We start from the raw sequence: 10,064 nt of genomic DNA, 5'->3' as shown, positions 1-10,064 counted from the left end.
CAAACCCTAACCCTAACCCTAACCCTAACCCTAACCCTAACCCTAACCCTAACCCTAACCCTAATCCGGAACCTAACCCTAACATGTAACCTAACAATAACCCGGAACCTAACCCTAACCCGGAACCTAACCCTAAGCCTAACCCTAACCCGGAACCTAACCCTCACCCGGAATATAACGCTAATCCGGAACCTATCCCTAACCCTAACCCTAACCCAAACTTAACCCTAACCCGGAACCTAACCCTAACCCGGAACCTAACCCTAACCCTAACCCGGAACCTAACCCTAACCCGGAACCTAACCCTAACCCGGAACCTAACCCTAATCCTAACCCTAACCCTAACCCTAACTCTAACCCGGAACCTAACCCGGAACCTAACCCTAACCCGGAACCTAACCCTAACTCTAACCCGGAATCTAACCCTAACCCGGAACCTAACCCTAACCCGGAATCTAACCCTAACCCGGAACCTAACCCTAACCCGCAACCTAACTCTAACCCTAACCCGGAACCTAACCTTAAACCTAACCCGGAACCTAACCGTAACCCAGTATTTAACCCTAACCCTAACCGTCACCCGGAACTTAACCCTCACCCGGAACCTAACCCTAAACCGGAAACTAACCCTAATCTGGAACCTAACCCTAACCCTATCCCTAACCCTAACCCTAACCCTAACCCTAACCCTAACCCTAACGGCAAAACGGGCCGTAACGGCAGCTTCCCAATGAGGTAAGTGAACCACAATCACCAGATGCACAGGGGCCATGCTAATCTTCTCTGTATCGTTCCAATTATAGTATATGTGCTGCCGAAGTGAGCACAACCCCAACCATCACCCTAACCCTAACCCTAACCCTAACCCTGAACCTAACCCTAACCCTAACCCTAACCCTAACCCTAACCCTAACCCCTAACCCTAACCCTAACCCTAACCCTAACCCTAACCCTTACCCGGAACCTAACCCTAACCCTAACCCTAACCCTAACCCTAACCCGGAACCTAACCCAATCCCGGAACCTAACCCGGAACCTAACCCGGAACCTAACCCGGAACCTAACCCTAACCCTAACCCGGAACCTAACCATAACCCAGGACCTAACCCGGAACCTAACCCGGAACCTAACCCAGAACCTAACCCTAACCCTAACCCTAATCCGAAACCTAACCCTAACCCGGAACCTAACCCTAACCCGGAACTTAACCCTAACCCTAACCCGGAACCTAACCCTAACCAGGAACCTAACTTTAACCCTAACCCGGAACCTAACCCTAACCCGGAACCTAACCCTAACCCAACCCTAACCCGGAACCTAACCCTAACCCGGAACCTAACCCTAAACCGGAACCTAACCCTAAACCGGAACCTAACCCTAACCCTAACCCGGAACCTAACCCTAACCCGGAACCTAACCGGGTTAGGGTTAGGCAAATATAGAAAGCTCCATAAGTTGCACCGAAACGACGTTCAGATACCCATTCCGGCAAAAACTCATATTGCGAAAAAAGGGCCGTAACGGCAACTTCCCAATTAGGTAAGTGAACCATACTCACCAGGTGCACATGACAAGGTGGGGCAAATATAGAAAGCTCCATAAGTTACCCCGAAACTACGTTCAGATACCCCTTCTGGGCAAAAACGCGTATTGCGCAAATTGGGCCGTAACGGCAACTTCCCAATGAGGTAAGTGAACCAAATCACCAGATGCACATGACAAGGTAGGATAAATATAGAAAGCTCCAGAAGTTGCCCCAAAACCACATTCAGATACCCGTTCTTGGCAAAAACTCATGTTGCGCAAATTGGGCCGTCATGGCAACTTCCCAATGAGGTAAGTGAACCAAACTCACGAGATGCACATTACAAGGTGGGGCAAATATATAAAGCTCCATAAGTTGCCCCGAAACTACGTTCAGATACCCATTCCGAGAAAAACTCGTATTGCGCAAAACAGATGCGCAGGGGCCATGCTAATCTGTATCATTCCAATTTTAGTATATGTGCTGCCAAAGCGAGCACTACCCTAACCCTAACCCTAACCCTAACCCTAACCCTAACCCTAACCCTAACCCTAACCTTAACCCTAACCTTAAGCCTAACCCTTACCTTAACCCTAACCCTAACCCAAACCCTAATCCTAACCCTAACCCTAACCCTAACCCTAACCCTAACCCTAACCCTAACCCTAACCCTAACCCTAACCCTAACCCTAATCCTAACCAGAACCTAACCCTAACCCTAACCCTAACCCTAACCCTAACCCTAACCCTAACCCTAACCCTAACCCTAACCCTTACCTTAACCCTAACCCTAACCCTAACCCTAACCCTAACAATAACCCGGAACCTAACCCTAGCCCTAACCCCGAACCTAACCCTAACCGGGAACCTAACCCTAACCCTGAACCTAAACCTAACCCGGAACCTAACCCTAACCCGGAACCTAACCCGGAACCTAACCCTAACCCTAACCCTAACCCTAACTACGTTCATTTACCCGTTCCTGGCAAAAACGCGTATTGCGCAAATGGGCAATATCGGCAGCTTCCCAATGAGGTAAGTGAACCAAACTATCCAGATGCACATGACAAGTTGGGACAAACATAGAAAGCTCCAAAAGTTGCCCCAAAACCACGTTCTAATACCCGTTTTTGCGGAAAACTCGTATTGCGCAAAATGGGCCATAACGGCAGGTTCCCAATGAGGTAAGTGAACCAAACTCATTAGATGCACATGACAAGGTGGGGCAAATATAGAAAGCTCCATAAGTTGCCCAGAAACGACGTTCAGACTCCCATTCCGGCAAAAACTCGTATTGCGCAAAACGGGCCGTAACGGCACTTCCCAATAAGGTAAGTGAACCAAACTATCCAGATGCACATGACAAGTTGGGAAAAATATAGACAGTTCCAAAAGTTCCCCCAAAACCACGTTCAGATACCCGTTCAGGACAAAAATGCATATTGCGCAAATTGGGCCGGAAAAGCAGCTTCCCAATGAGGAAAGTGAACCAAACTCACCAGATGCACATGACAAGGTGGGACAAATATAGAAAGCTCCAAAAGTTGCCCCAAAACGACGTTCAGATACCCTTTCCTGGCAAAAACGCATATTGCGCAAATTGGGCCGTAACGGCACCTTACCAATGAGGTAAGTGAACCAAACGCACCAGATGCACATGACAATTTGGGACAAATATAGAAAGCTCCAAATGTTGCCCCAAAACCACGTTCAAATACCCTTTTTTGTGGAAAACGCGTATTACGCAAAATGGGCCGTAACGACAGCTTCCCAATGAGGTAAGTGAACCAAACTCACCAGATGCACATGACAAGGTAGGAGAAATATAGAAAGCTCCAAAAGTTGCCCCAAAACCACGTTCAGTTACCCGTTCCTGGCAAAAACGCGTATTGCGCAAAATGAGCCTTAACGGCATCTTCCCAATGAGGTAAGTGAACCAAACTCAATAGATGCACAAGACATGGTGGGACATTTATAGAAAGCTCCAAAAGTTACCCCAAAACCACGTTCAGATACCCATTCCGGTGAAAAACATGTATTGCACAAAATGGGCCGTAACGGCAGCTTCCCAATGAGGTAAGTGAACCAAACTCACCAGATGCACATGACAAGTTGGGACAAGTACTGAAAGCTTCCAAAGTTGCCCCCAAACCACGCTCAGATACCCTTTCCGGCAAAAAACGTGTATTGCGAAAATGGGCCGTAACGGCACCCTCCAATGAGGTAAGTGAACCAAACTCACCAGATGCACATGACAAGGTAGGACAAATATAGAAAGCTCCAAAAGTTGCCCAAGAACCACGTTCAGTTACCCGTTCCTGGCAAAAACGCGTATTGCGCAAAATGAGCCGTAACGGCAGCTTCCCAATGAGGTAAGTGAACCAAACTTAATATATGCACAAGACAAGGTGGGACATATATAGAAAGCTCCAAAAGTTACCCCAAAACCACGTTCAGATACCTGTGATGGGCAAAAACGCGAATTGCGCCAATTGGGCCGTAACGGCAACTTCCCAATGTGGTAAGTGAACCAAACTAACCAAATGCACATGACAAGGTAGGACAAATATAAAAAGCTCCAAAAGTTGCCCCAAAACCACGTTCAGATACCCGTTCAGGGCAAAAACGCATATTGCGCAAATTGGGCCGTAAAAGCAGCTTCCCAATGAGGAAAGAGAACCAAACTCACCAGATGCACATGACAAGGTGGGACAAATATAGAAAGCTCCAAAAGTTGCCCCAAAACCACGTTCAGATACCCTTTCCTGGCAAAAACGCATATTGCGCAAATTGAGCCGTAACGGTACCTTCCCAATGAGGTAAGTGAACCAAACTCTCCAAATGCACATGACAAGGTAGGACAAATATGGAAAGCTCCAAAAGTTGCCCCCAAACCACGTTCAGATACCTGTTCTGGGCAAAAATGTGTATTGCGCAATATTGGGCCGTAACGGCAACTTCCCAATGAGGTAAGTGAAGCAAACTCACCAGATGCACATGACAAGGTGGGGCAAATATAGAAAGCTCCAAAAGTTGCCCAGAAACGATGTTCAGACACCAATTCCGGCAAAAACTCTTATTGCGCAAAACGGGCCGTAACGGCAGCTTCCCATTGAGGTAAGTGAACCAAACTCAATAGATGCACAAGATAAGGTGGGACATATATAGAAAGCTCCAAAAGTTAGCCCAAAACCACGTTCAGATAACCGTTCCGGTCAAAAACGCGTATTGCTCAAAATGGGCCGTAACGGCAGCTTCCCAATGAGGTAAGTGAACCAAACTCAATAGATGCACAAGATAAGGTGGGACATATATAGAAAGCTCCTAAAGTTGCCCTAAAACCACGTTCAGATACCCGTTCCGGCAGAAAACGTGTATTGCGAAAATGGGCCGTAACGGCACCTTCCCAATGAGGTAAGTGAACCAAAACTCACCAGATGCACATGACAAGGTAGGACAAATATAGAAAGCTCCAAAAGTTGCCCCAGAACCACGTTCAGTTACCCGTTCCTGGCAAAAACGCGTATTGCGCAAAATGAGCCGTAACGGCGCCTTCCCAATAAGGGAAGTGAACCAAACTCACCATATGCACATAACTAGGTGGGGCAAATAAAGAAAGCAACAAAAGTTACCCCAAAACCACTTTAAGATACCCGTGCTGGGCAAAAACGCGTATTGCGCAAATTGGGCCGTAACGGCAACTTCCCAATAAGGTAAGTGAACCAAACTCACCAAATGCACATGACAAGGTAGGACAAACATAGAAAGCTCCAAAAGTTGCCCCCAAACCACGTTCAGATACCCGTTCTGTGCAAAAACGCGTATTCCGCAAATTGGGCCGTAACAGTTACTTCCCAATGAGGAAAGTGAACCAAACTCACCAGATGCACATGACAAGGTGGGGCAAATATAGAAAGCTCCATAAGTTGCCCAGAAACGACGTTCAGACACCCATTCTGGCTAAACTCGTATTGCGCTAAACGGGCCGTAACAGCAGCTTCCCAATGAGGTAAGTGAACCAAACTATCCAGATGCACATGACAAGTTGGGACAAATATAGACAGCTCCAAAAGTTCCCCCAAAACCACGTTCAGATACCCGTTCCTGGCAAAAACGCATATTGCGCAAATTGGGCCTTGAAAGCAGCTTCCCAATGAGGAAAGTGAACCAAACTCACCAGATGCACATGACAATGTGGGACAAATATAGACAGCTCCAAAAGTTGCCCGAAAACTACGTTCAGTTATCCGCTGCTGGCAAAAACGTGTATTGCGCAAATGGGCCGTAACGGCACCTTCCCAATAAGGGAAGTGAACCAAACTCTCCATATGCACATAACTAGGTGGCGCAAATATAGAAAGCTCCAAAAGTTACCACAAAACCACGTTCAGATACCCGTTCTGGGCAAAAACGCTTATTGCGCAAATTGGGCAGTAACGGCAACTTCCCAATGAGGTAAGTGAACCAAAACTCACCAGATGCACATGACAAGGTAGGACAAATATAGAAAGCTCCAAAAGTTGCCCCAGAACCACGTTCAGTTACCCGTTCCTGGCAAAAACGCGTATTGCGCAAAATGAGCCGTAACGGCGCCTTCCCAATAAGGGAAGTGAACCAAACTCACCATATGCACATAACTAGGTGGGGCAAATAAAGAAAGCAACAAAAGTTACCCCAAAACCACTTTAAGATACCCGTGCTGGGCAAAAACGCGTATTGCGCAAATTGGGCCGTAACGGCAACTTCCCAATAAGGTAAGTGAACCAAACTCACCAAATGCACATGACAAGGTAGGACAAACATAGAAAGCTCCAAAAGTTGCCCCCAAACCACGTTCAGATACCCGTTCTGGGCAAAAACGTGTATTCCGCAAATTGGGCCGTAACAGTTACTTCCCAATGAGGAAAGTGAACCAAACTCACCAGATGCACATGACAAGGTGGGGCAAATATAGAAAGCTACATAAGTTGCCCAGAAACGACGTTCAGACACCCATTCTGGCTAAACTCGTATTGCGCTAAACGGGCCGTAACGGCAGCTTCCCAATGAGGTAAGTGAACCAAACTCACCAGATGCACATGACAATGTGGGACAAATATAGACAGCTCCAAAAGTTGCCCGAAAACTACGTTCAGTTATCCGCTGCAGGCAAAAACGTGTATTGCGCAAATGGGCCGTAACGGCACCTTCCCAATAAGGGAAGTGAACCAAACTCTCCATATGCACATAACTAGGTGGCGCAAATATAGAAAGCTCCAAAAGTTACCACAAAACCACGTTCAGATACCCGTTCTGGGCAAAAACGCTTATTGCGCAAATTGGGCCGTAACGGCAACTTCCCAGTGAGGTAAGTGAACCAAACTCACCAGATGAACGTGACAAGTTGGGACAAATTCAGAAAGCTCTAAAAGTTGCCCCCAAACCACGTTCAGATACCCTTTCCGGCAGAAAACGTGTATTGCGAAAATGGGCCGTAACGGCACCCTCCCAATGAGGTAAGTGAACCAAACTCACCAGATGAACATTACAAGGTAGGACAAATATAGAAAGCTCCAAAAGTTGCCCCAAAACCATGTTCAGTTACCCGTTCCTATCAGAAACGCGTATTGCGCAAAATGAGCCGCAACGGCACCTTCCCAATAAGGGAAGTGAACAAAACTCACCATATGCACATAACTAGCTGGGGCAAATATAGAAAGCTCCTAAAGTTACCCCAAAACCAAGTTCAGATACCCGTGCTGGGCAAAAACGCGTATTGCGCAAATTGGGCCGTAACGGCAACTTCCCAATGAGTTAAGTGATCCAAACTCACCAAATGCACATGACAAGGTAGGACAAATATAGAAAGCTCCAAAAGTTGCCCCATAACCACGTTCAGATACGCGTTCTGGGCAAAAACTCGTATTGTGCAAATTGGGCCGTAACGGCAACTTCCCAATGAGGTAAGTGAACCAAACTCACCAGATGCACATGACAAGGTGGTGCAAATATAGAAAGCTCCAAAAGTTGCCCCAAAACCACGTTCAGATACCCGTTCTGGGTAAAAACCCATATTGTGCAAATTGGGCCGTAGCGGCAATTTCCCAATGAGGTAAGTGAACCAAACTCGCCAGATGCACATTACAAGGTGGGGCAAATACATAAAGCTCCATAAGTTTCCCCGAAACGACGTTCAGATACCCATTCCGGCAAAGACTCGTATTGGGCAAAACGGCCCGTAACGGCATCTTCCCAATGAGGTAAGTGAACCAAACTCACCAAATGCACAGGGGCCTTGATAATCGTCTCTGTATCATTCCAATTTTAGTATATGTGCTGCCGAAGTGAGCACAACCCTAACCCTAACCCTAACCCTAACCCTAACTCTAACCCTAAACCTAACCCTAACCTTAACCCTAACCCTAACCCGGAACCTCACCCGGAACCTCACCCGGAACCTAAACTGGAACCTAACCCTAACCCTAACCCTAATCCGGAACCTAACCCTAACATGTAACCTAACCATAACCCGGAACCTAACCCTAACCCTAACCCGGAACCTAACCCTAAACCTAACCCGGAACCTAACCCTAACCCGGAACCTAACCCTAAGCCTAACCCTAACCCGGAACCTAACCCTCACCCGGAATCTAACCCTAATCCGGAACCTATCCCTAACCCGGAACCAAACCCTAACCCTAACCCTAACCCTAACCCTAACCCTAACCCTAACCCTAACCCTAACCCTAACCCTAACCCTAATCCGGAACCTAACCCTAACATGTAACCTAACAATAACCCGGAACCTAACCCTAACCTTAACCCGGAACCTAACCCTAAACCTAACCCGGAACCTAACCCTAACCCGGAACCTAACCCTAAGCCTAACCCTAACCCGGAACCTAACCCTCACCCGGAATATAACCCTAATCCGGAACCTATCCCTAACCCTAACCCTAACCCTAACCCTAACCCAAAACCTAACCCTAACCCTAACCCTAACCCAAACTTAACCCTAACCCGGAACCTAACCCTAACCCGGAACCTAACCCTAACCCTAACCCGGAACCTAACCCTAACCCGGAACCTAACCCTAACCCGGAACCTAACCCTAATCCTAACCCTAACCCTAACCCTAACTCTAACCCGGAACCTAACCCGGAACCTAACCCTAACCCGGAACCTAACCCTAACTCTAACCCGGAAGCTAACCCTAACCCGGAACCTAACCCTAACCCGCAACCTAACTCTAACCCTAACCCGGAACCTAACCTTAAACCTAACCCGGAACCTAACCGTAACCCGGTATTTAACCCTAACCCTAACCGTCACCCGGAACTTAACCCTCACCCGGAACCTAACCCTAAACCGGAAACTAACCCTAATCTGGAACCTAACCCTAACCCTATCCCTAACCCTAACCCTAACCCTAACCCTAACCCTAACCCTAACGGCAAAACGGGCCGTAACGGCAGCTTCCCAATGAGGTAAGTGAACCACAATCACCAGATGCACAGGGGCCATGCTAATCTTCTCTGTATCGTTCCAATTATAGTATATGTGCTGCCGAAGTGAGCACAACCCTAACCATCACCCTAACCCTAACCCTAACCCTAACCCTGAACCTAACCCTAACCCTAACCCTAACCCTAACCCTAACCCTAACCCTAACCCTAACCCCTAACCCTAACCCTAACCCTAACCCTAACCCTAACCCTTACCCGGAACCTAACCCTAACCCTAACCCTAACCCTAACCCTAACCCGGAACCTAACCCAATCCCGGAACCTAACCCGGAACCTAACCCGGAACCTAACCCGGAACCTAACCCTAACCCTAACCCGGAACCTAACCATAACCCAGGACCTAACCCGGAACCTAACCCGGAACCTAACCCAGAACCTAACCCTAACCCTAACCCTAATCCGAAACCTAACCCTAACCCGGAACCTAACCCTAACCCGGAACTTAACCCTAACCCTAACCCGGAACCTAACCCTAACCAGGAACCTAACTTTAACCCTAACCCGGAACCTAACCCTAACCCGGAACCTAACCCTAACCCAACCCTAACCCGGAACCTAACCCTAACCCGGAACCTAACCCTAAACCGGAACCTAACCCTAAACCGGAACCTAACCCTAACCCTAACCCGGAACCTAACCCTAACCCGGAACCTAACCGGGTTAGGGTTAGGCAAATATAGAAAGCTCCATAAGTTGCACCGAAACGACGTTCAGATACCCATTCCGGCAAAAACTCATATTGCGAAAAAAGGGCCGTAACGGCAACTTCCCAATTAGGTAAGTGAACCATACTCACCAGGTGCACATGACAAGGTGGGGCAAATATAGAAAGCTCCATAAGTTACCCCGAAACTACGTTCAGATACCCCTTCTGGGCAAAAACGCGTATTGCGCAAATTGGGCCGTAACGGCAACTTCCCAATGAGGTAAGTGAACCAAATCACCAGATGCACATGACAAGGTAGGATAAATATAGAAAGCTCCAGAAGTTGCCCCAAAACCACATTCAGATACCCGTTCTTGGCAAAAACTCA

General features: G+C 47.7%; 4 pseudogenes; all 4 read right to left on the bottom strand.

Annotated features, from left to right (window-relative positions):
• Positions 1–758: 758 nt before the first annotated feature.
• Positions 759–827, bottom strand: LOC134411664 (U6 spliceosomal RNA; annotated as a pseudogene).
• A 1,108-nt stretch (positions 828–1,935) lies between these two features.
• Positions 1,936–2,024, bottom strand: LOC134411836 (U6 spliceosomal RNA; annotated as a pseudogene).
• Positions 2,025–7,787: 5,763 nt separating this feature from the next.
• On the bottom strand, positions 7,788–7,856 carry LOC134411820 (U6 spliceosomal RNA; annotated as a pseudogene).
• A 1,158-nt stretch (positions 7,857–9,014) lies between these two features.
• LOC134411663 (U6 spliceosomal RNA) lies at positions 9,015–9,083 on the bottom strand (annotated as a pseudogene).
• Positions 9,084–10,064: the final 981 nt, after the last annotated feature.

Source organism: Elgaria multicarinata, chromosome 20 (assembly GCF_023053635.1).
Source record: "Elgaria multicarinata webbii isolate HBS135686 ecotype San Diego chromosome 20, rElgMul1.1.pri, whole genome shotgun sequence".
Lineage (NCBI taxonomy): Eukaryota > Metazoa > Chordata > Lepidosauria > Squamata > Anguidae > Elgaria > Elgaria multicarinata.
The sequence above is the reverse complement of the archived record's forward strand: the minus strand, read 5'-3'. Positions and strand labels throughout refer to the sequence as shown.